The 25,668-nt window shown below is 40.9% G+C and overlaps 1 long non-coding RNA gene across 4 annotated transcripts; it reads left to right on the top strand.

Moving 5' to 3' along the window:
* The first annotated feature begins 4,394 nt into the window (after window positions 1-4,394).
* Window positions 4,395-11,143, top strand: LOC307028757. Of its 4 annotated transcripts, none has more exons than XR_013805101.1 (4): window positions 4,395-6,242; window positions 6,929-7,097; window positions 7,362-7,454; window positions 7,744-11,143. It is a non-coding gene; the product is annotated as an uncharacterized lncRNA (long non-coding RNA). The 4 variants fall into 4 exon arrangements; XR_013805102.1 differs by having other exon boundaries at window positions 6,925-7,097; XR_013805103.1 differs by having other exon boundaries at window positions 4,396-6,242; window positions 6,980-7,097.
* Window positions 11,144-25,668: the final 14,525 nt, after the last annotated feature.

Below are 25,668 nucleotides of genomic sequence, written 5' to 3'. Positions count from 1 at the left end.
GGACCACCTGTGCTTGGGAGACATGAGGGCCCTGCTCGGACGGATTGAAAGACGACTTGAAGTGAGAGCAATAGATTCCGAGGCCAATTGCACAAATGACCCAGATGACACTCCATTCAACTACATCAGGTCGAATTATTGGGCTGCTATTCGTCACATCTACCCAACAACACGGAGTTTACATGCCCTCAACAGTCTGAGAAAAGAACCGGGGGAAGACATGTATGCCTTCCTGAAGAGATGTGACGGAGTGTGGGAGGACTCCACTGGAGAACGAGTATTTGGAAATCCAGCTACATAGAGCCACATATGTCACCACAGGAGGGAGAGGTTGAATGTTATTTAAAAGATAGTGAGTAGAATATTGCATTTACACAGAGCATCCACAGATTAGAAGTAGCAGAGTAGAACATTTAGCAGACTATTTTTGTAATTATGAGAAGGAAAATACATTACGAGTGATGTTGTTCCCCCACACAGAAAACTATTGTGTCCACACAACTAGTGAGGTCAAGAAGACGGGCTTCCACCCAAAATATGCAAGGGGCGGCGATACACCTGACGTGAAGCTGTCCAGACCTGAAAACAGAAACTCGATTCTGTGGTGGTGAAATCTGGCTACAAAGGGAGGTGTCCGATAGGGTCGCTTGTCTCAAACCAGTGAAGAAGTCAACAAGAACCCAGCTGAACTAGAGAGTGACTGTTAGCGGGAGAACAGTGACGGAGCGACGGAGACTGGCCCAACATTTTCCAGCCAGTACATAGATGGACCCCGTCAGAAGACTGGGGCTGTGTTTAAAGGGGAACTTCATCTATTGTTAGCCAGAAGTGCAGTTTTTAATCAAACAATAATTTGATTTATGGAGTCAGATTACATTTTTCTCATAAACACAATTTTATAATCGGTCTGAAGTATCTGTTTTAAGGCGTGAGCCGCAGATTAAATAACATAACACTGATTAAGAGCTTGGATGAAGAAGTTGTAGGGTTTTTACAACAGTTTCAAGAATCAGTCTTTATTTATTTATTCTTGAGTAACTTTACTGATTTATAGTGTTGTGCGTAAGGCAATATCTCATTTGAGTGAGGGGCACCAGCCCTTCATGCAGGTCACTCTCTGAGAGAATAGTTCATATTTTCCCTGCAGTTTGGAGAAATATTATTTTATCCTATGTTAGTTCAGCAGTGTCAACCAATCCTCTAATCCTAGAATTATTGAGACGCATTAGCGACACCAGGGGTATTGTTTTTCGCAGCAACGATGATGCATAATACCATTACAAAAGCCATTATTGAAACAAGTAAACTATTAGAAGTGCTAATTGCTGATTTTTTTTTAGTGAATATGCATTTATACCATCAGAAAACCATAAATCATACGATATTTTTGTACCCCTTGTGGGTACACGGAGAAGTTATATTTATTTAATGCAACGTTATGGGTTTTACATGTCCTGTTCAGAATAGGGTAATCATTGCAATATTAATTGAGCATTTTATGCTCAAAGGAGGGAGTGTCATGATTATACAGATATGTTGATTTCAGTGACGTTGTAGTTAATAAATAATAACATGTAGTCAACAAGAGGTATGCCGAAGCTCGGGCCTTCTCCAAGGAGGGAGTGGTCCAGTTTTAGATATTAGACAAATAGAAGTGGATGAATATGTCAGAACTCTGAGTAATATTATGCAAGTTTTGTCTACACAGCAGGCTAGGAAAACTACAGAGATACCAGACGAGACACCAGAAGAGACTCCTGTTCGGCCAGGTGATTGGGTGAGGGTGAAAGTTCACAAAAGACAGTGGGCTGATCCCCGGTGGACGAAAGCGTGAAAGGTTGTAACAAACTTCACACGCGCTCCGGTTTAAAGGTAAAGAAAAAGGAGCAAATTGACATCACCTCACACATTGTCACCCTTCACTGGCAACTTCCAGAACATTATTGGGAGTTAGGACTGATTTGGCAGAGCTGGAACAAAACAATAAATAGAAATAAGATAAAGATAGAAACAGCTCAAAAGACAAATTGTCTATAGATTTTTATAGATTGTACATTAATGTGAAAACCTATTTTTTGTTTTACATCTGTAAAAAGAGTCCAATTTGTTATGTTGTTTTTGTACTCATTATTTAAATTCTGTAACGGACACAACCAGGGATAAAATAGAGATGATGACAAGAACAAAGCCAAACCAATTGTGGGGTCCCCTAGGGATAAGAGTCAGAATAACATTGTTGATTGTGCTCATTACACTTGGCACCTTTCTGGTTGGAAGGGGAGTACAATATTATGTAAGACATGGATCCATTAGTTCACTCATAGAATGCCCACATCACTAACAAGACTCCAGCTGGGTTTCAGAGACTTTCACTTATCCCCAGAGCCAAAAGATCAGCTGAGCAACAAGAGGAGGAGTTAGAAATACTCGGTCCCAAACAAGAGGCGGTTATAATCAAGATTATTCACCCCCTTATATGCAGTTCTTGTATCAAATGATGAGATGGGTTTAAGTGATTGGGATATGTAAGTGATGGGGATTTACAGATTAGGGGAATTTCTAAATACACTGGATCCATGTTTTAGTCTGTACCAGAAACACCCCCTGTTAAGCTATGAACAACCGATCGGTGACCTGAGCACAATTATTGAAAATGATTGTTAGACACAGGCTACTAACCCACAAGTACAGCTTTGTACGTACAAACTCTATGAACAAGATTCCCCAGCAGATAGTGGCGACATTGCAGATATGTCCAGTCACAAAAGTTACTACGGTTCTAAATAACAGTGAGATTTAAAGTGATGGAGAAAATATGGAGACGTTCTTTTATAGTGTGTGAAATATGTGGTGCTTGAAACATGTAGGTATTTAAATTTATAGAAGAAAATGGTTTCCTGAAAGAGTTAATTGGAATAAACATGTTACAGTGGGTGAAGGCAATGTTTAGGGATATGGTAAAATTATTAGTACACATGAATTGTGTTTAGATGACATTTAACAACTAAGATGGATAGTAAGATTAGGAAAATAGAGTGGAAAAGGTTGGATTTATTTTACCTCAGTGTGTTAGAATTAACTATAGATAATGCGTCCCGAGATCTCTCTCTCTCTCTCTCCACCTGTCAGAACGCTACGACCCCATCGTCCAAGCAGACAAAAGACCTCACCACGGAAGACTCCTCCTCCTCCATCGAACAGACAGAGAACCAGAGCTGAACCAACAACTCCAACGCTGCATCCAGAACTATCTCCACCTGAGGCATCCAGAACCAAAACCAGGTGACATAAAAAGGCACACTCTCATCGGTCCCCCACAGGACATGAAGTTCCAAGCTGAGCCACAAGATTTGGGCACAAGAGCAGAGTGTGGGACATGAGAGCGGAATACGCCCTCCAAGCAACCAGTAGAGACTGTAAAGGAGGAGATGAAAAGCAAAGCAGATGGGACACTGAAAAGAGTTACAGCGGAAGGATCCAAGAGCAGCTGGACTGAGGAGAAGGTGGACGGAGGAGAGGAAAGAACGGAGGAGTTGGCATGGTCCGGCAGAATGTGAGGGGGTCGTGGCTTGACAACCAGAGGGGGAGAGAAGGAAAACGGGAGTGAGTGAGTTTACACATAAACACACTTATTCACCAACGAGAAATACGTAAAGAAAAAGGTTTATTAGCCATGAATTAATCAATTGGTTAATTTATAAAGAAAGAAAGAGGAAACTATTAAATAACCCTAAAAACACACTGAGGGTAGAACATATTATTCAATCTTTTCATCATATGAACAAATTATTCTTAAAGAGTTTTTTATTTGTGTGTGAATTTGGGTAAGATTTAATTTGTTACAGTATAGACCTACAGTTTAAAGGGATGGTTTTAGTAACCACTCTATAAAAGCAGACAAATCTTTATTTGTATGGAAAATGTTAAAGGTAGAGCTAGTACCAAGCCAAAGATGGTATTCCAATCTAGAGTATTGATTTCTCCATTGTAGCATGGTTATTACCTCAGGAGGGAAGATTAAGGTGGAAATAACATTTGTTTTTCGTCCAAGATGTAGAGTTTTAAAACGACACTGGGCAAAGAGCGAAAGTAAAGTTTAATTTTTTTTAAAACTAATGTAGTTGGGAGCAATACATGCAGGGCCTTGGAGCACTCATTGTGATGGTGCATATTTGTTACAACAAACATCGTTTAGGGAGAAGGGGTCGCTCAACCCACCCTGCAGATGTTTTAAATCTTACTTGCAGCTTCAGAGGGAGCGCACGGCACCAGAGTATGAGTTTTAAAAGACAAGCGCCACCAGCTCCATTCACCAGATGACCTGACATTTAGAAATGTTATTTAAAGGAGAAACATATCTGCCATTAATGTAAATTCCTGAATTAAACTACAAACCATTAATGAAATCACTTCTGTTTTTAAAATCCTTGTTAAAGGAGGGAGTAATTATCACATGCTCGGGCACCCAAGGTTCCACACACTGTAAAAGGGGTTAGCATAGCTATTTAAGTAGAACAGAATTGAAAATAAATTAGTATAATGAGTTATTGATATTCCACCGGTTTTCACACCATTTCAGGGACTTTATCACTGCATTAGAACAGACCACCCAAAGGTACTGAGTAGGAACTTTTAAGTGATGAAACTCTACAACTGTTGTAACTGACCAAAATCTTCTCCCAGAAATGACTGTCTAGAATGCCGTACCCCAGAGTAGAACGCACAACGGCCCGCTCTAGAGAACATATTACTTTCATACCTTAAATGGTATGAAAGGAGGGAGGGTACATTTCTCAGGAGGAGACGGTTACAAATGCTAGCAGAACAAGACGACCCACCCCGTATACAGATGTGGATGACAATGATGAGTTAGTTTAAATGATATGGATGTTCGGAGATGAGATTGATCAATGAATGTCCAGCAGATGTGATTCTTTAAATGATGAAATCATGGGAAGAAGTGAGCAAAATTAAAATGGAGTGAATCCATTTCAATTTACTTCATACTATTCCAAGATAGTATATTTTTAATATTTTTATTATTCCAATTAATTTTACACTATTCTAAGATAGTCCATTTTATTTGACTTTATTATTTTATGCTATTCTAAAATGGTTTGTTTCTTTTCACTTTGTAAAAACAAGTGCCTTAACACTGAGTGTGGTATGAGAACGGTTTCTGTGAAAGGAGGGAGGAAGAAATGTTCTGATACCAAGCCATTGCTGCTATTTTGAAGAATGATATTGAATGCAAACACTAGAAGTTATACACAAGGGACAACTTTTAGGTTTGAACCAGGTAAATAATTTATTTTGTATTTTTGTAAAGTTAAGCCTATTGAACCATTCCATTTAGATTGTATGTTTGTAATATGAGATATGTACTATGCGAAGTTCAGATGAAGAACTCATTGATTTCAGTATTATACACACCTTTTAGGTGTGTAAGGAGGGACTGTTAGAAATTAAAATCAATGTTTTGATGGTATAATGTAGCTTAAACATACCGTCAGTTTAAACGCTCTTTTATACTGAAAAACCAGAAATTCTTGTGCACAAGCAGTTAAGCTTTTATTCTGAAAATCCTTCATCTACGGTTAGCATTTAGCATGTGGCTAATATACGATTTCCTAAAGAGGTGAATTGAGTAGCGAAATGATATGGAGTGGTGCAAATCGAAACCTACGGATTTAACACTACAACTATAGATGTCGAGGTACTACCATGTTGAATATTAAATGAAAGTACAGTTTATTTGAATACATTATTGTTTACAGACGAGAGTAGCATGTGACAACATCCGGAATGACCGGAAACCAAACGAGCCGAGAAGTATTGTTTAGAGTATTGATTACAGCGTTTAGAATGTGTTAAATGAAAAGTGATGAAAGAGAATATGAGGAGAAACTGCGTGTTAAGCATATATTGAATGTGAAAAGAACCTATCCTCTGTTGAAATGCAATAACGGACATTGGAGACGAGGTGAGCCGGCTGGCGGGGAGGAGCCAGCAGAGGATATATAAGAGCGCCGGAGGAGAGATCCGGTCTCTTCTCTTCTTGCTCAGGAGAGCCAGATCACAGCTGTTTTCTGCCGGAACAATATTCTGTCTGTAACACTACCGCGCCTTTTTTAATTAAAGTATCCCATTTGAATCTTTTCAGAGACTCCATTTAGTCTCATTTTAAAGCTTCTCTCCTGGACGCGAGAATAAAGAACATATTTAACACAAGTTAACCACAGGTAAGCTATAATATTAATATCAGAGGCCAGATTGCTTTGTGACTGGTAACATTGATTATCCCACCGTTAACTGTATATAATAAGCAAAGTATGAGCTAACGTTTTTATGCATTGTACAAATTCTTAGGTGACGTTATTTATTTGCCATTAGTAAATTTCAGTAAGTAGCTTACTGTAGCATGTAGCATTAGATGGCACAAAAACGTGTCATATCAATTTAAGTCAAATTAGCTTTGGAATATTTTTTTTTATCAAGGAACGTGACTACCATCCTAGTAGAGGCTTGTTTTTGAAGTTAGATAAAGTAGTAAACAAATGATAAGCTCTGCTAAAGGATAAAGTTATTTACCATTAGTAAATTCCGTAAGTAGCTTACTCATGTAGCCTGTAGCATGTAGCATGAGATGGTACACAAACGTGTCTTATCAACTAAACTAAATTAGCTTTTGAATATTTTTTGAATCTCTGTTAAAGGATACAGTTATTTGCTGTGAATTTAACCTATTGCTATAACTCGATTATAATAGCTAAATAATCAAAATATTATTTACTTTTTTAGACATGGCTTGATAAATTGAGCATGCAACTGCATAAACGCATTTATTGAGTCACCTTTGCTAGTGCTAGGACTTGTAATAATGATGGTGGTAAGATTGATATATTCTGCATTTTGCATATTGAGTCAGAAAATCATAATGAAGAGAAAGAGACCTGACATAGCATCCTTCTTCAATAAGAAGAAACCAGCTGAGGCACAGGAGAATGAAAGACAGGGTCAGATGGAGAAAGGACAGACAGACAGAGAGAGCAAGGGAGAGGAGTCGCCAGTGAGACCTGGCCCAAGTGGACCTCCAGGTATACAGACTCTCCCTCATACACCTGGCTACTGTGTTACCTTCATTGATATTGTCCACTAGTGTGTTCTATCTATATTCACATCATGTTGAAAAATGCATTTTCAAAGCTTTAAGTAAGTAGTTTCACCACCTTAAAGTCTGACACAGATTATTTTGTAGTTATTTTTGCAAAGACCCCAACTGAAATACTGTAGAATTGTCATTATATAACCTGTTGGAAAATGATTTAATCACCTTAAAATCTGATGCTTTTTATTTTCAGATGTTTCCAAAAGACCTGTACAAGCACCGCATACAGATTCAGAGAGCGAGAGAGATGAGCCCCCACGTACCAGTGGCCCAAGTGGACCTCCAGGTATACAGACTCTTTCACAAATACTGAATATTTGAATTGTACTTTAGTTTTGTCCAATCTGATACAATGGCAATGTTTTAATGCAGCCTGATAATGAATGGATAAGTCTGATAAACACCACTCATATAAACACCTCTATCGGAGTAAAGTAAGGTGACAGTAGATGTAAGGGCCTGGATCATATATTAGATGTAGAATGAGAAAATGGTTAAACTGATTGGCCCGACCTTGATTGTTATTAATCTCTGCTGTAATTGAATAATTGAAGTTGCTTTTTTTTTTTAAACAGACATTTCCAAATCAAGAGCCGATCAACCAGTCCAGCCACACCCAAAACTCTTTCCCAGGACACTCCAGGGCGACAGACGAAGAAACTTTCAAGCCTCGTGGTACAATGTTCACTCATGGCTAGAGTATTCTCAGATCCAGGACTCTGCACACTGTTTTGCATGCAGGCATTTTGGCCTCCCAAACACAGATTCAGTGTTTACTTCAGCCTTGGGATTTAAGAACTGGAAAAAGGCAAAATTCAGAGATGGAGGGTTCCCTAAACATGTAAAGGGAGAGGCTCACACAAATGCAATGGTGGCTTGGAAGGAATATGAGAGAGGAGACAAAGTGAATGCATCTTTAATGAGTACCCTGACTAAAGAACATAGTAAGCAGATACAAGAAAATCGTACTCATATAAAAAGTGTAGCGGAAGTTTTACTGTTAACAGCAACCCAAAACATTTCACAAAGGGGTCATAGGGAGACAAGAGATGCAGACAACAGGGGAAACTTCTTGGCTATATTAGATGTGATTGCTAACCATGACACAGTTATCAAAAAATAAACGTACAGGGCCTCGCAATGCAAAATACACTAGCCACCAAATTCAGAATGAGATTTTGGATACATTAGCTGAAATGGTACGCTCCTCCATCATTAACGAGGTCAAGGAAAGTGAGGTATTTTCCCTAATGGCAGATGAAACTAAAGATACAAAAAAAAAGGAACAGATCTCTTTAGTGCTGAGATATTATTATAAAGGAGCTGTAAAAGAGAGCTTCTTGCACTTTGAGCCTGCAGACCGCCTTGATGCTGCAGGACTGACAGAACAAATAATCGAGGTCCTTGAGAGATATGGCCTGGAGTACAAAAGTAACCTGGTTGGGCAAGCATACGACGGTGCTTCTGTCATGAGTGGCAAGCACTCCGGCGTTCAAGCTTGAATTAAGGAAGTGGCAAAGCAGGCGTTTTATGTCCATTGTAATGCACATAGCCTTAATCTGGTTGTAGTTGACACAGTTAAAGCAGTCCCGCAAGCTGAATGCTTTTTTGCGTTTTTGCAAAGACTTTATGTCTTTGTGTCTGGCTCTTATGTTCACACGAGGTGGCTTAACATTCAGAAAGAAATCAATGCCGGAGCTCCGAAAGAGCTCCAACGGTTGAGTGAAACAAGGTGGGCTTGCCGGCATATAGCTTGCCGTGCCGTCTTAGATAGACTACCTGCTATTATTTGTGTGCTTGAGGAAATAGCTGCAGAACACAGCGGAGATAGAAGTGTTGATGCACGTGGCCTGCTCGCTCAAATTGACCTGCAGTTTATTGGCCTTTTAGTGACATGCACTAAGGTTTTTGGAGATGCAAGATATCTCTCTGACCTTCTACAGTCTCCCACTCTTGATTTGTGTTCAGCTGTGGATCTAGTTGAAGCCTTCGTGAAACGTTTTCAAGACTACAGGGATGAAACCTACTTTGAAGGACTCTGGAAAGAAGTCTTAAATACAAGTGCAAAATGCAATGTTGAGACAGACCCTATTCCAAAAAGAAAGACAAAACAGAGCAGAATGCTAGATGGACATACTGTCATGTCCTCAGTGGGTGCGCATTCTGAGCAGACCAAGGACACTTTTCCTGCCAGAATTTTCTACCCTGTGCTTGATAATATGCTCGGTGAGCTAAATAGACGATTATCAAATCCAAATTGTGAAATAATGATGGGGATCCAAGCCTTGAATCCTTCAAGCGTTACATTTTGCGAAGAGCAGGCTCTATTTGCATTTGCTTCTATTTATGAATGCAACATAGATGACCTCGGACATGAGGTACACCAAATGAAAAGAATCCTATCGAGGAAAGTAACATCTGGCATGCAGAAGCCCTCTAGCATAGTAGAGCTCACAAAAATCATTGAACCCTTTAAAGAGGTATTCCATGAGCTCTTCCGCTTGTGCAAAATTGCCATTGCCATACCTGTGAGTACTACTTCGTGAACGCAGCTTTTCTACACTCAAGTTGGTAAAGACATACTTGAGATCTACCATGGATGATGATAGACTTAGCAATCTGGGAGTTTTAAGTGTGGAGTCCAGACGAGCAAAGTCCCTGGACTTAGAGGAATTTGTGAATCGCTTTGCTGCAAACCACAACAATCGCAGAATACAGCTGTTGTAAGCTGAATATGAGGAGAAGGAGCAGTGGCTGTTCAGGTGTCACAAAATGACCACTGATTCAGCTCTCCAAAGTCTCCGGTCTGTCTCCATCGATATATTAATTTAAGTGAAACAACAAGTGGATCACATCCAGGGTATTCCACTGTTTCTATAAATGTCTTATATGTCAAATGTAAATTAAATGCCTTAATTGTTAATGTTAGACCCTCTTGCACTTAATGTTCATATACAAGTGCATTGAGTTAATTATTTCTTCCCTCAGTTAAATGGGAGGGATTGTACTCACATAAATAATTATTTAAGGTCACACACTCATCAAGGATGTGTGGTAATGGAAGATTATGGCACATCTTTTTTTCTTAAAAAGGTGCTAGTTTATTTTAGCAAGGAAAAACAATCAAAATCCCACATTTATAAATACAAACTTTAAAGATTCAAGATTTTTTTTTCACAGCTGCTTTAGTGTTATGTTGATGGTATTCTTCATGCTGGCTTACTTTCACACTGTCGTTGCTAACGAGACAGAACCGTTGTTAATCTCTTAAGAAACTCCCTTGCCATTTCAAATGTCTGTCTTATTAAAAACCAAATTAGCCAAGGTTACAGCATCTTGCAGGACATGACTGTCATATAATACTCTGTATTATGATCAGTTCCTATGTGCCTGGACTGAGTATGACAGAAAAAGGCATGTTGACAGAAACAGAAAACAGTTGTTACAATATGTGTTACTGTGTCAATGTTGATTCAACACAAATATTTTACAAGCTCATTTACAATGTTATACGGGAACGTAATTTTCAAATTAGCCAACAGTGTACGCTGTTCAGTCAAATTGTTGCCAAGAGCCAGTGTTCAGAAGGCTTCATTTGTTGGACTACTTAGACTACTTGTTTTTAGGGGTACTTGTGTACAATATAATGCTAGATTTGAAGGCACAATGATTAGTATGTTTATACTTAAACATTCCCCCCCTCTCAATTATCAGTTATAACACTTAAGTGTGTGGCAGTGTGTGTACCTGCAATGCAGACCTCTGCCTGTTTTCCTTATTTGGCTGTGTTCAGGACTGTTATGGTCATCTAAGTGAAACAAGTGAATCACATCCAGGGTATTCCACTGTTTCTATAAATGTCTTGTATGTAAAATGTAAATTAAATGCCTTAATTGTTAAAGTTGCGACCCTCTTGCACTTAATGTTCATGAAAAAGTAAGATGTATGTCTTAACCAATAATTTCATTAAAATAACTCTTGTTTAAATGATGTGTCTCTGTCACTGAGAGAATGAGCTCATAGTGCTGCTGATCACCATAAGCTAAACAGTCTGTACAGATGGAGCGATTCATTTCGGACAGTTTGAAACGCGAGGGCCGTGATTGGTACGTGATCTGCCCTCGCTCAAGGGAAAACCTCCAGCTTGACTTGAGACCGCCCCCGTGATAGATAAATGTATTTATAATGAAGCCAGCTGCAATGGATCATTGATCCACCAGGAGGTGCAGTGGGGTTTCACACTGGAGCTCATGTGAAATAAAGTCAGATACAGTACGCTGGATGTACAGCGGAACTTTGTTAAGATCCATATGTCACGGATATCATACTCTGTGGTAAATAAGAGACATGTAATCATTTACAAAACATCAACATGTTGTTATTTAACAAAATAATTTTGTTATTCGAAAAAAACGAACGGGAGGAAATGCAGCCCGGCTCTCGATTTTTAATCCTAATTTAATCATCATCTTCACCACGATCATTTATGTTTATGTTCGCCGAATTGACATGAAATCACTGAATCAATGAATATACTGTATTCAACTTCATTAAAACGTTATTAACGTGCCTAAACTCAGTAATTCACCAAAAATATGTATATTTTAATGGTGTTTCGTTGGTCGATCAGGATCCCAAAGTGTAGCGGAGGGATCCTCATCTGGATGAAGGGTGTTATTTTCCCCATAAAGAACAAGTCGCTGCAAATGATTCCGCTTATTACATGGCCACATTCTCAACAAAGTAACGTCATGACTCCCAATATTAATTGAAATGCTTTTATGGATTTAGAAAATGTTTTTATTGATTTAAAAAATAGTTGTATGTATTGATTTAAATTCACATGCATCCGCTAAGAAAAATAGTCCGTTGTTACAGTTTTTTAAACAGGCTGAATGAAACGGCAGCTCTCAGCTTTGTATTTACACAACTAATGGCCCATCAACCACAGCTCTCTCCCCCCTCCCCCCCTGATCTTTCTTCTCCAGCAGCTAAATTAACAGTAGGTTACTCTGAGTGACCATAGACTGTATGTGACAAGCTTACAGTTAGTGACGTAACAACACCATAAAAGCTGGTGGGTTGAAAGCAATATGGGAGGTAAAAATAACTACAATAATTGTGACTTATTTATTGTGGCTTTTATGTTTTTAGGTATAAAATGTTATGTAATTCAGGCTTATAGTTCACCCTTCTCTAAAAGATTTAATAAATCCTTCCAACACACATTGTAAAAAATAGCCTACTGTAAGTTAAGAAATCATTTCAATATGTACATCTTCTGATGTAACAACAATAACATTATAAATAGTAACATAGCTGAACATGGTATTGCACATTTAGCTTTGAGTGTTACTGACCTGAGATGTTTTTATTACATGAATTAAGGTGACTGAGGCTTTTTAACATACAGGGATGCAAACTCATCAGGTATGAAAAAGGTGACAAGGATCCGAGCCCCCGGCTCCCCCACCCCACGGAATGACAGAGGATTTTAGCAGTCAGAACAACTAAAGCAGCAGTGTTAATAATAACAGAAACGCCAAAGAGTCACATAATAGAAATATATAAAAGCATTTATTTCAAATTGTGGAGCAGTCAGTTTATAATTTTGGCAGCACTGTTGAGCATTTTGAAAATGTATTTTCAGGCCTCTGTGCAAGGCTTAAGTCTTTTTATCTTTATAGCCACATGGTGTAAAGTAACTAAGTTCATAAACTCAACAAGTACTATACTTGGGCACAATTTTGAGATACTTGTACTTTATTTAAGTATTTCAATGTTTTGCTACTTTGTTCTTCTACTCCACTACAGTTCAGAGGTACATGGTGTACTTTGACTCCACTACATGTATGTAATACCTTTAGTTACTTCACAGATCTGGATTAATTAAGTGAAATATAATCAAGTGTTAAATCAGACTTTAGTTCCACCTGGAGTAAATCCACAAGCTACCCTGCAGTATACAAAGTCATTCAAACTAGCTGCACCTTTAGCAGCTTTGAGAACACTTTCATGATCAATCATTATAAAACATATCATATCTATTATTCTGAAATGGACCAATCTGCACAATGACTACTTTTACTGTCGCTACTTTCACTATATTTTGATGATAATACTTTTCTACTTTTACTTGAGGAACATTTTGAATGCAGGACTTTTACTGTAACAGAGTATTCCTACACTCTGGGACTATTACTTTTACTCAAGTACAAGATCTGAATACTTCTACTTTTACTCAAGTACAATATACCACCTCTGTTTATAGCCTATGAAAAAAACTATTAGAAATAGAAGGCTAAAGCTAACGTTAGCAGATAGTGACAATGTATGCTAGCTAGCTAGCTCAACGATTCCTTAAATAATATTGCCACAGAAAAACTTTTCAGTTCACATCACGCTCTGCCGCTCCGACAGGGAGCTCTGCTCTGAACACCTGAACGGCCCGTTCTAACAGCTGTTCACCAGCGGTCCAGTCTGTGCCACAGTGACTCCGGACGCACAGTTAATATTAACGAACGCACCCGTAGGTAATGTAGCTGCTGAAGCTAGACCATGATCTCGGAGCAGCAGAGCCTTATTATACATCCACCATGAGCAGAGCCGACAGGCAGGAAGACTCGTGCACACAGCTCGTACTTCATTATAATATATAAAAAAAGAACACCATGCGTGTCATGATGGCACATAACAGCTCACGGCCGCAGATTACTCCGGGTCCCAGCCCCCCCCATACCCCAAAAATATTTGTATTGCAGATCTACATGAATCACACAAACGACTTATTTTGGATTCAAAACGGCGAATTTCGCCGAAAGGTGACAAGTTTGCATCACTGAACATAGACAGAGCACAACTGAAACATAACATCTGAAACGATGTAACAACATAATACACTTGTGGGGATGCTTGGGATGTGAGGAGTGAGGGACACAGCTTAGAACGGGCGTGTCGCCTGGCAGGACAGGAGAGTGTGTGCACCAGTCTGCCTTGATCTATGAATTCATGTCCGTGACACTCACTGCTGCCCACAGCTGTTTTATAGAAGGAAATTCCCTCACTTCATGAAAGTATTTTAACCACACACACCTCTACTACACACACATGACGGGTGTTATTTTCCCCATAAGGAACAAGTCGCTGCAAATTATCCCGCTTATTACACGGCCAAATTCTCAACAAAGTAACGACATGACTCCCAATATTAATTGAAATGCTTTTATGGATTTAGATTTTTTTTTTATTGATTTAAAAAATAGTTGTATTGATTTAAAAAATAGTTGTATGTATTGATTTAAATTGACATGCAATCCGCTAAGAAAAATAGTCCGTTGTTACAGTTTTTTAAACAGTCTGAATGAAACGGCAGCTCTCAGCTGTGTATTTACACAACTAATGGCCCATCAACCACAGCTCTCTCCCCCCCTCCCCCCTTGATCTTTCTTCTCCAGCAGCTAAATTAACGGTAGGTTACTCTGAGTGACAAGCTTACAGTTAGACACAACACTGTCATTGCAAGTGACCCTCAGTTAGTTGACTTTTATGTTCAACTGCTAAATTCGTTACTGATAAAAAAAAAGGGCTTCTACTGTACCTAATTACCTTAACACTAGAACCGCCAGAGGTTTTTGTATAGGCCTACCTAAACCCGTCAAATCCCGCTATTAGAATGCAATTTTTAACAACATAGGGTGCTACATAACACACTTTCAGGAAAAGTCAGGGACTGGGAGACTTTAATATGTTATTGAAAAAAAGTTACATTGCACACACACACAACAACACATCACACAAATTGACCCGATTGGCGGTTCTAGTATTAAATAAACTCACTAATTAATGAAACCAGTTCAATACGCATTATTCTTATTCTTATCATTCTTTATGAGCGCAGAAATAGTCTTAAAATCAGATCTGTTTTTTAAATGAAATCTGACAGCAGGCAGTTAGCTCTGATCACCTATGACAAATGCGCCGCACCTAATCGCTGGCCATTCAGCCACAGACACTGTTCGAAATGGGGGGGAGCTAGGAGGAGCTTGGCTCCCCCGAAGAGGGAGGGAGCTCCCCTGAAGGCTGACTTTGAGATAAATAGGGGGAGCGCAAAACAGTCGTGCATATTTGTGTCACACAGATTAGAAATGTTGAGTTTCTGTAAATAACAGTTCTTGAAATAAATAATAGTTATTGTTCATTACAGTTTCTGAATATTTGTTTTATATTTGTGAATATGTCTGGGTGTTGCCATCTGTATGTGGCGGCGCTGCATTCTTACTTACGTTGCTATGATTATGGCGGTGATGCCGGCGCAGTATTTGAAATGTTCATATTGATATTTTTTTAACTCTGGCTGTGTAATAAAAAAATATGGCAAAACGAAAACAGCCAAGCGTCACAGCTTTTGGATTCACAAGCAAAGAAGCGAAGGAGTCTAAAAATGACAACGTGAACGGAAAACAACTTTTAGTTGGTCGGCTGTAAGCGGCGTTAGGGTCGAGTTTGACAGTTCCACACCGAGGGAGAGGCCTGCCGATGCGGAGCCTGAAGAGGCTTCAACAACGGCCACATCCGCCGGCATAGTGACACCGTCTGTATTAGTAGAAGAGTGTTTTTGTAGCAATTGATCGCATCCGCGCTGCTGCGCCAGTCAACAGAGCGTGCGTGTGACATATTTAGTAGCAGGATGTGCTCTGAAAAATAGGGCTCCCCGAAAGCAAATGGGTAATTTGAAAACTGACAGAGCTCCCTCTATACAAATCAAACTGTAGAAGGTGTGAAAGCACCTATTGTTTTAAATAATGGTCGGAATGTGACCTGTGAGCCTTCTGAATTACCGTGGGACAGCACATTCTAAACTAAAATGTTCAATCAATAAAGTAACATCTTATCTTATCTTAATAATATCTTCATATTAATAATAATAATAAATCATACAGTATGTGTCCGAAAGGGAGCAGGAGGAAGCAAACACAAAAATATACTGCATATTAAAGCAAACAATTGTAAAGGTTAAAGTATGAGCATAACAAATAAAGAAGTGTAATGTAAACATTGACATTATAATTATGATTATTTAATATATAAAGACTATATATTATTGAATTACAAGATTAGATATACTTTAGTTGATCTAAAATATTGATGTGTTAAAATGCTCTTCAAAACACAACTGAAAGTCCATGAAACTTGTCTTTCTGTATTTGTGAATGAAGCGCCATCTCCTGGTTAAAACCTGAAATTGAAAATCTGGCAACGCCCTCTTGGAAAATAGTGGGAGGGGTTAACATTCCTCTATACTGGTCTTTGGCTGGTGGTAGGCAGGAAGCTGTAAGCTGGAGTCCGAAATTCAGTGCTCCATCTGTATATTGCACTACATTTGTATAATGTAAGCTTTGTTGTTACTTTGCCTGCGAGAAGAAGAACAAAATAGTTAGATATACTGGATATTATTTGATCTATTCCACCACTTAATCCCAAATAATGTAGAGGTGTGTTGTAGGTGCCTTAAATGGCCCCTTATTTTATAGCGAGATGTATTTTTATGTTCATATAATAGTGATTTCAATGCCACCCCAACATGATCACTGGTCCCTTCCTGGCCACCCCACTGAAAATGTCCTCCACTCTGAGGACACTTCCACTTTCCGAACAGGAAATGCACGCAAATACAAAATAAAATCGTACTGGCACTTATTACATATGTGTATATATATATATGTCAGTGCAGTCGGATTCTCAAAGCACCGCAGTCGGTAGCTGCTATCGGTAAAATGTCAACACAATGTCAGGATCCTAAGGAGCGTCTGAGTCTGGTTTTTGTGTACTTTCGGGTCAATAATGTGGCATTTTTGGCAGATTTGGCTGAATTTACAATGGGCCTTAATGTTGAACGTTTTTGTCACTTCATGCCCTCAAGAGGCATTTTGTTTAATTCATTTGCTTAATTTATTTTTATTTTTCAACGTAGGAGAGGTTTTCCAACGTTTTTCATGAAAAATGATGTCCAAGGAATGGGTAACCCGGGGAGGCGTGCCTCACACTTTGAAAACCACTGCTCCACACAGTTCAACTTAATACAGAGTCACCACTGAACCAGTCACAAAGAGAGAGAGAGACACTTTGGTGACTCAGAGGACAGTAATGTGCTGTCTCAGCTGTACTGAGGAGGTCCACACAGGTGAGGAGGACCCGAGGTCACCCTTATTAGCCATTACCCATTCTGACTCTCTCTCTCCCCAACACAGTCTCACTCCCTGATAGTCCAATAGCGACGCTTGGTCAGGGTCCTTTGGCGTGCAGCTGTGACACACCGAGTCTCCTTCAGCTTCATAAACGGACGCAAAAAGCTTTCAACTGATTGCAATGTATTCCCTTCGGCGGTATTTGACGCTCAGGGAAGCACCGCATCGGTCTATGTCGGCGGCAGTTAAAGGCAATGTGAGCACCCATTCCCCTTGGATAACGGAGAATTTTACATCCAGAAGTAAGTATTCTCCTTACTGTCAATTGATTTTACAGTGATATCTGCACTACTCATCAACTAAAAAACACCAGATTACCCTTGTTAATTACACAACATTGTCTAAATTGTTTACAATGCTTTTGTATTTTCCCCTTCAATTCGGAGAAACAAATATTTTTTCGGAGTTTAGGATGGCAGAAAACACTACACTACCCATAATCCTCAGCTATCGTTTAGGACTACACCAGCCGCTTTGCTTGACAAACCCATTAGTCCTCAAGCTCTGATTGGATGTTGGAGTGGCAGTGCGCAAAGTTTACGCCGAGCGCCAAACAGCACTTTGAAATGGAATGAGACGATGGGCAGGAGGGGGGGAAGTCCTCCACGTCATAGCACACCTCCGCGGGGTAAGCGCGTCAGGACTAGTTGTTATGACCGGCTCGTAGGCCACAACAGGAAAAGAGAGAGAGATGTTCGAGGGTTCCAAAAACCACGGCACTTTTATTGGGAATGTTCCACACACTACACCGGAAACACGAGAGAATGGGCGAGGGGGAAGGATCACGGCGAGAGTCCTCCTGCAACATGCTTGGAGAGAGTCATGATGGGCCCTGTGACTCCGAGCAGCTGGGCTTAAGTAGCACCTCGGCTCCGGCCAGGTGTCCCCGGTCATGCTGATTGGCCTCTTCAGCTCCACCCCATTGCAGGACCTGCAACGCAGCTGCACACTCACAGGCCCCAGGCTCTGGGGCCGTCACAGCCCCTCCCATAAAGTCAGGGTCCCCAACAGAACCCTGGCACCTAAATTAAACACCCTTATGCCACAAACGAAATACCTTACAAAGAACATAGTGCCCACAATAACGAAAAAATAAATAAATAAAAATAAGTCACTGACTAGTTCAGCTAGCGTGATACATTTTTCTTCCTTCCTTTTTTTTCCTTTCTTTTTTCTCGCCATGCTCCGGAACCCGGAAGACACCCCGACCTGGTAAACAGGTTCACTAGCGAAATACACTGAGGTACCCAGTTTCCCATCAGAACATTCTCCTGAAGCGAATACCCCTGAGCACGACTTTTCACCTCACCACCACAAAGAACACTCTCCCTTAGACCCTTCAGAGACGCATCAGCACGCTGCCCCTCCACGAGCTCACCGTGAGAAACAGACCAGGGGACCTCAAGAGATGTCACATTATGCTTCTGTGGGGTATTACTGATTTCCACTGCATTTATGTTTTCTATCTGCATGTGCTTCCTTGCACGTGTCACAGCGCACACTGTAAACACATCAGGCTTCCTGCTGCTAACCAGGGGCACTGGGGCTCCCCGCTATGTCATTACCCAGGACCATGGTAACCCCATGGTAACCCCATCTACCATGGCCAACCGCCACCTCACCCTTGAACAGATCTGAAACCAGCATCATTTTATGGAAAGGCACCTGAAGAACATTTAATCCCATTCCAAGTGTCGGAATGAACAACCCCATGTATGTGTCCTCTGAAGACGGTAAGGCAGATGCTAAAATGAAAGAATCAAATGATCCGGTGTCGCGTAATATCTTCATCCGCACCTTCTCATCGCTCCCCACCAGAGAAAGAAAACCTTCAGTCATGAAAGGCAAATAAGACTGCAGTTCTGGGCTAGACCCCTGTGGTTTCAACTCACTGTCCACACGCCCAGTCACCTGCTCAGCGACAGGTGCCACGAACATTGCTGGCCTGGGACTATTACTAGTCCCTACCTGCTCAGCCTTAGCCCTAAATGCATAGCAGTCTTTTCTCCAGTGCCCTTGCTCGTGACAATAATTACACACATTATCAGACTCACATGCACCACGTCCATACCCCCTCTCTGGCCCAGCAGGTCTTACTGGACATCCAGACCACGCTCCCATACCCGAGGAATTTCCTTTGTGACTGCCATGTACGGCAGCACCTCCCCCAACGTGTGTCAAAACATAGTCATCTGCTAATGCAGCAGCTTCAGCAGCTGTCCTGACTGCGTGCTCACTACTAGTCCCTACCTGCTACAGGTATATGCTCCGGTACAGCATTTTTGAATTGCTCCAGAATTACGAGATCCCTCAATGCCCCATGAGAATCAACGTCAGTTGCCGCACACCAGCGATCGAAATGGGTGGAAATATCTCGAGCAAACTCGAGGTGAGATTTATCAACTCTCTTCCAATTTCTAAACCTTTGACGATAAGTTTCAGGCACCACCTCGTAAACCTTGAGAACGGCAGATTTGACTAAATCATAACGCAAATAGTCACTGCCACTTAAAGAGGAATAAGCCTCCTGAGCCCTCCCGGTTAACACACACTGTAATAATAACACGCGAGTGGCCTCAGATCACCCCCTTACAGCAGCGAGACGCTCAAAGATGGAAAACAAATTGTCCGGATCCTTCTCATTAAACCTGGGAACCAGCTTCAAATCATTCAAGTCATCAACGGACCTCCCTGGTGTCCCGCTTTGTCTAGCTGGATTATCAGAAAACAGGACATCAGCAGCTACTTTGCCCTCTCTAACTAATACCAATTTCGCCCTTTGCAGCTCCAATTTAGCCTGCTCAGTTTCCTGCCTCAACTTTTCCAAAGACACCGCCCTTTCCAGCTCAATGCCCTGCCGCATTCTCTCCACGGCCAAATCCTTTTCCGTCTCCAACTGTATGCAACTCCTGCTGCTCAAAATTCAACACGGCACTCTGACCCGTTATTTCAGGCGGAGGCAAGTGCCCTGTGCGCACGGAGACAGGAGCATCCCACATTGTCAAACACATTATTTTGTAGCAAACAAGCCCTTAAGTTCGCCTTCACTGACTCTTTTACTCTTATTGCCAACCTCATAATCATAAAACTCTATTTTCACCAACTGTTCCTTGGTGCACTGATCCAAAAACCTTTCAGACGGTGCCGCAACAAACGCCCCCGCAATATCCTCCGTATTTATATAATAACCGCTATTTTTAGAGAGCAAATGCAATGTCTTAGCCCACCTGTGCACACAGTAGGAATGAGCAGCCCCGCAAGCTGACTTCCTAATCACAAACTTACTAGATAACTCCCCCCCTAGTCTTCATGAGGCGTAGCGGTGGGTATTTATACATGTAAATCCCGCTGGACCGAGAGAGGCGACCAGGTAACCGGCAACCCCCCTGAACCACGGAAGTTCTCCCAAGCAAGTTTAGGGAAAAGAGAAAGTGAAGCTCTAACCGCCGTACCCCAACACTATCAAGGCCCGCTCCAGATGAAACCCAAAGGGGAAACGACTCTTGAACCTACCAGGGGAAACAGTCCAACATATATTGTGTACACAGGCAGGACCACTACCTCCTATGTTTCTGCGAATATTTAAGAGAACAGATCACCACTACCAAACAAAAACAAATCTCATCACTTCACACAACCCGGGACCATACGCGTTCCAAAATAACGCCTAGGCACCCCTAGAGTGCATACACAACACCATATAAGGCCTAACACGTCACTGTCATCAGAGGGAATCCCCTACACGTGATGTAACATTCACATGGGCGGTACGTGCTCCCTTGCACCAGCTTCCCCCCCAAAAAAAACCTCAGGCTACCAACTAGCCACGAACACAGGCTAATTCAGGTACAGCTAACGCCAAAAGAACCCAACTAACTCCCGGTTCATACTCACGATAGACGAGCCCCCAGTTGTCACATCATCTCAAATGGACTTGACTGGTCTCGTTGTGTGGTTGTGTGTTCAGATGGGGCAGTGGGGCTATGACCGCCAAAAAAAGAGTGACAGCTTTGATCAGGCGGAAGGCACCAAATGTAGTTGCAATGCATGCTTCATCACAAGGCGCTTGTTGCTAAACGCATTTTGTGTAACGAGATGGGCGCAAAGTTTGAGGGGTTACTGCTCCACTCCAACGTCTCTCCAACGGCTTTCCCGTGGGGCGGTGCTGAATCGGGTTTTTGAACTGTGAAGGGAGATCAGTGAATTCCTCTTAAAAGACGTTTTCGTATTTCCCATAATTAGAAGTTGCCAGTATTAAACTGTATACATCCCTGGAGGTTTAGGGTATGTTGTCTATATACAAGTGATTGGAATATGATATATTAGATGAATAATTTGGAAATTGCAGCCAGATTAATGTTGTGGATGTTGTTTAAAAAGTTCAGGTGTTTAATAGTCTTCTGGACTGTGGGATGAAACTGTCCCTGAGTCTGGTGGTTTTAGTCCGGATGCTGCGGTACCGGCAGCGAGACGGCAGCAGACAGAACAGTTTGTGGCTGGGGTGATGGGGGTCTTTTGTAATCCTGAGGGCTTTCTTTAAGGTTAACCTGGTATTTTTACTCTACTACATTTATTTTAGTTACTTTACAGATTTGGATTAATGATGTGAAATATAAACAACCCTTAAATCAGACTTTAGTTACACCTGAGTAAAATTCAGTGAAGGTGATTGTCAAGTGCAAACAATCAGACGAGATATTTGATAGCGGGTGCTTGAAAAGACAAAAAATGTATCTGCAGATAAAGCAGCGGTTTTCAAAGTGTGACGCGCGCCAGAGAGGTTCAAGGGAGACGCAGCGGGAGAAAAAAATTACGAGAAACAGTGAAATCTAGCTAGTTAACTTCAGCTAACTTTATGCGAGCGGCAACATGGATCGATTTTTAGTGAAGTTACCTAAAGTGAGAGAGGAGACAGCGTCTGGCAGAAAACGTCACTTGCACACTTTAGGCTGTCTGTGGAGACCGAGTTCCCCCACCTCGCCAAAAAGGCTGTAAAAGTGTTCATTCCCTTCACCTCCACCTACCTGTGTGAGTGCGGGTTTTCCGCATTGACGTTGATCAAAAGCAAGTAACGGTCAAGGCTTCAGCCAGAGGATGATCTGCGTTTATTCCTGTCTACATTGCATTCCTGCATCATCCGCTTGTGCGCATTAAAGACGCAGACTCATTGCTCCCACTAAAGTGAGTGTAATAAGGAGGCAAAGTTGACATTCAGTGTGTTTCCGGGAGCATATAAGGATTTATCCACGATGTTGTAAATGTTAAACATGTTAAAAAAATATGTTTGAAACATAAAGATAATACAAAAGTTATTGTTTAATGTTTTAAGGAGGTGACGTTACTCATCCAATCCAATCGGTGCAGTCAGTGAGTCAGCAAGATAGATTCAAACACACACACAGAGACGAGACAAGAAGAGAGAAACAGTCGGAGTAGGCTAATTTCAAATGGCATGCTCAAAAAAGAGAAAGGTAGACAGTGAAAACAGCATATTTAATGACATTTTCTCTTACTGGACCTCTTTGAAATGTAATTGAATACCCCTGCATTATAGCAACAATAATAATAATAATAATAGCAATAATAATTGGGAGGGGGGGCACAGCTATTCTTATGTTCTCTGAGGGGAGGCTCACACTTTAAGTACTTAGTCAGGCTTAATATTTATCTGTAGATACCCCCAAAGCTTTTTGCTTACATGTATTTAAAAGAAGACCTTAACCTAAAGTATGATTTAATGTTTTAATAAAGCCTAATTAGTTTGTCTGTTTTGCACATCCTCCTACAGTATTAATATATTTGTACATCCAGCACTAAACTGTTTTATTGTAAAGATTATTTACAGTATCAGAAGCCCCTCCTCCAACACACACGAACGTGCACATGACCAATGAGGGCACAAGATAAGTTTGTGCACAGATAGAAGGCTGACAGGCAGGTAGGCCATCCAGCTTTTTTAGCCGAGCCGGCGAAAATGATTGGTCGTGCTTTTTACAGTACTACGGCTTCCACAGATAACATTTTGTTATGGATTTTTTGTCAAAGCACTTAAAGAGCAACTTGCAGGGTTTTTTTTACTAGATTTATGCTTAACCTTGCCTGAAAATTAAAATTAAAAAAGTGAATGCAGGATTTGATATGTTTTACAAGACATAAGGGCAGGAATTCAGAGGGGAAAGGAGCCTTTTTGAGCTCTGCTACTAAAAACTGCTTTTTTTTAACGTCAAACACGTCATATTACGCCAAATGGGGGAGCAACTTTCTCGGACTCCTTCTCTGCCCAATCCGCGGTAGTAGTTTGTCGTTGGTTTGAGCGGTTGTGATTTAGTGAGCTGGTATTTTTTCGATAATTTTACATTGCATTTCACCATTTTTAATCATGGGGAGCTTGTGTTTGTGCAGGTTGCACAAACTCCAGCCTGTCAGGGCATCGAGTCCACTGTTTCCCTAACAGGAAAAGGACCGGAGCTAGCTTTCGTTCCTGGGTGCGTTGTGCGAGGTGCATCCACCTCCCTGCAGCACATACTCTCCACAGCTGAAGCCTATCAAACAAAACGTTTATCAGGAAACTGTAATACATCTCTCTCCCCCCCTTCGCTCCTCTCTCTCTCCCCTCCGGTACACAGCACCGTAAGACGTAGTGTGGAGTTGCATTAGGTAACGCTGTGGTGGCTGTACTCCTCCAGCCGTCTCCTTTGTGTTTGTTTGTTTGTTTTCCCCTGTCTGTGTTGTTTGTGTGGGCGTGGTGGCTGTCACTCCTGGCTCCCGGTTCAACCTCCACTAACCTGCTAAAATCAGCTGTGCACCCTCCCCGACTATACACCTGCTTTCCATCAAGCCATTTACAAACGGCATATCAACGGAGGCGCCACAACCTTTCTCCTTTAAATTTGAAGGGACAAAGTATATTTTCCCTCCCCAATATATTGAGGTGAAGTCTTTGTGTTTAGAGAGGGATGCAAGCAGGAGACATCCTAATTTGGGGATAGCTCCAAGACTTTGGAATGTTTCCCTCATAAAAGAAGAGTGTGCGTTACACATGCTTGGGGCAAATATGTGTGTTTTCATTGCAGTAAATATATGTGCTGCATGATTACTGTTCAACTATACCTCTGTTTTTATTCTTTCATGTGCGGGTACTAAATGGCTACAAACATTGTGGAGAAATTAGCTTAAACATGTTTTATTACTCTATAGGAAATGGAAGCAGCTTTTATGATAGGGACGAGAGAGCTGGGGGAGGGGACATTCTTCTTTAGATTTTCAGCATGTCAATTATCAGGGAAATCTACTTGTTTTCAATAGATGTGTGTGGTTAATTACTTTGTATTAATAATAACAGTATGTGTAAAGGAAGCTGGAAATATAAAATGTGAAACCTTTTATTTGAAGTAAAGATGTGAACAATAGCTCAAATGGCGGGAAGGGGTGTAGGACAAATGAGTGTGTTCTCTATATTGGGCCTGTGTGAAGTTTGACTATTTGAAAAACATCTCTAATACTGCTTAAGAGCATAGGTAATGTGTTCCTCGTTATTATTGATATGAAAGTGATTTACATGTATTACGTATATTTAGCCAACTATAACAACTATATCTTAAAACATACTTTTAACTTGTGTGTGGTAACCTGAGGGGGGAAGATGGACTCAGGGACAAAGGGCCATAAAGGGGATGTGTGTGTGCTGGCTGCAAGATGTGAAATAAGATAAGGAAACTTGTTGTTTAGAGCAGGTTCGTACCAGACACCAAAAGGTCTCTGGTCTTCGTCAAACTGAAAGAGACTTTTTGTTTCCGGGTTTCTTCTGCTGTGTCGCACTGATTGGGTGCGACAGGCCATGTGTTGGTCTCTCCCAATAAGATGACCTCTGGGGGAAAGCACGCACACACCTCCTCCTTTGTTTTTAGTATGAATCACTGTGTTTTCCTTTGGTTCGCTCTCTTTTCTTCAGGCTGACCAGAGAGTAGGACAGGAGAAGGAGCAGGAAGTACTTCCTTTGTATTTGTATTGTTACTTTTTATCATTAAAACAAGATTATTGTTTAAACTTGCATTCTGGTGTTTCTTAATCCCTTCCTTTTTACGAATTTACCCAGCTTACCAAACGACACGCGGAGACAAGGTTGGTTTTAAACATCCTCCAAATCTCCAACAGTCATATGCATTCGAACATTTATTTTCAACCTCTTCTGTGTCAAAACTAGCATTGTGATCCATGTTTACGTTAGACCGGCCGCTCTCCCCCATGTGACGTCAC

Source organism: Notothenia rossii (assembly GCF_949606895.1).
Source record: "Notothenia rossii genome assembly, chromosome: 2".
Lineage (NCBI taxonomy): Eukaryota > Metazoa > Chordata > Actinopteri > Perciformes > Nototheniidae > Notothenia > Notothenia rossii.
Note: the sequence above shows the minus strand (reverse complement) of the source record. Positions and strands in the feature narration are given on the sequence as shown.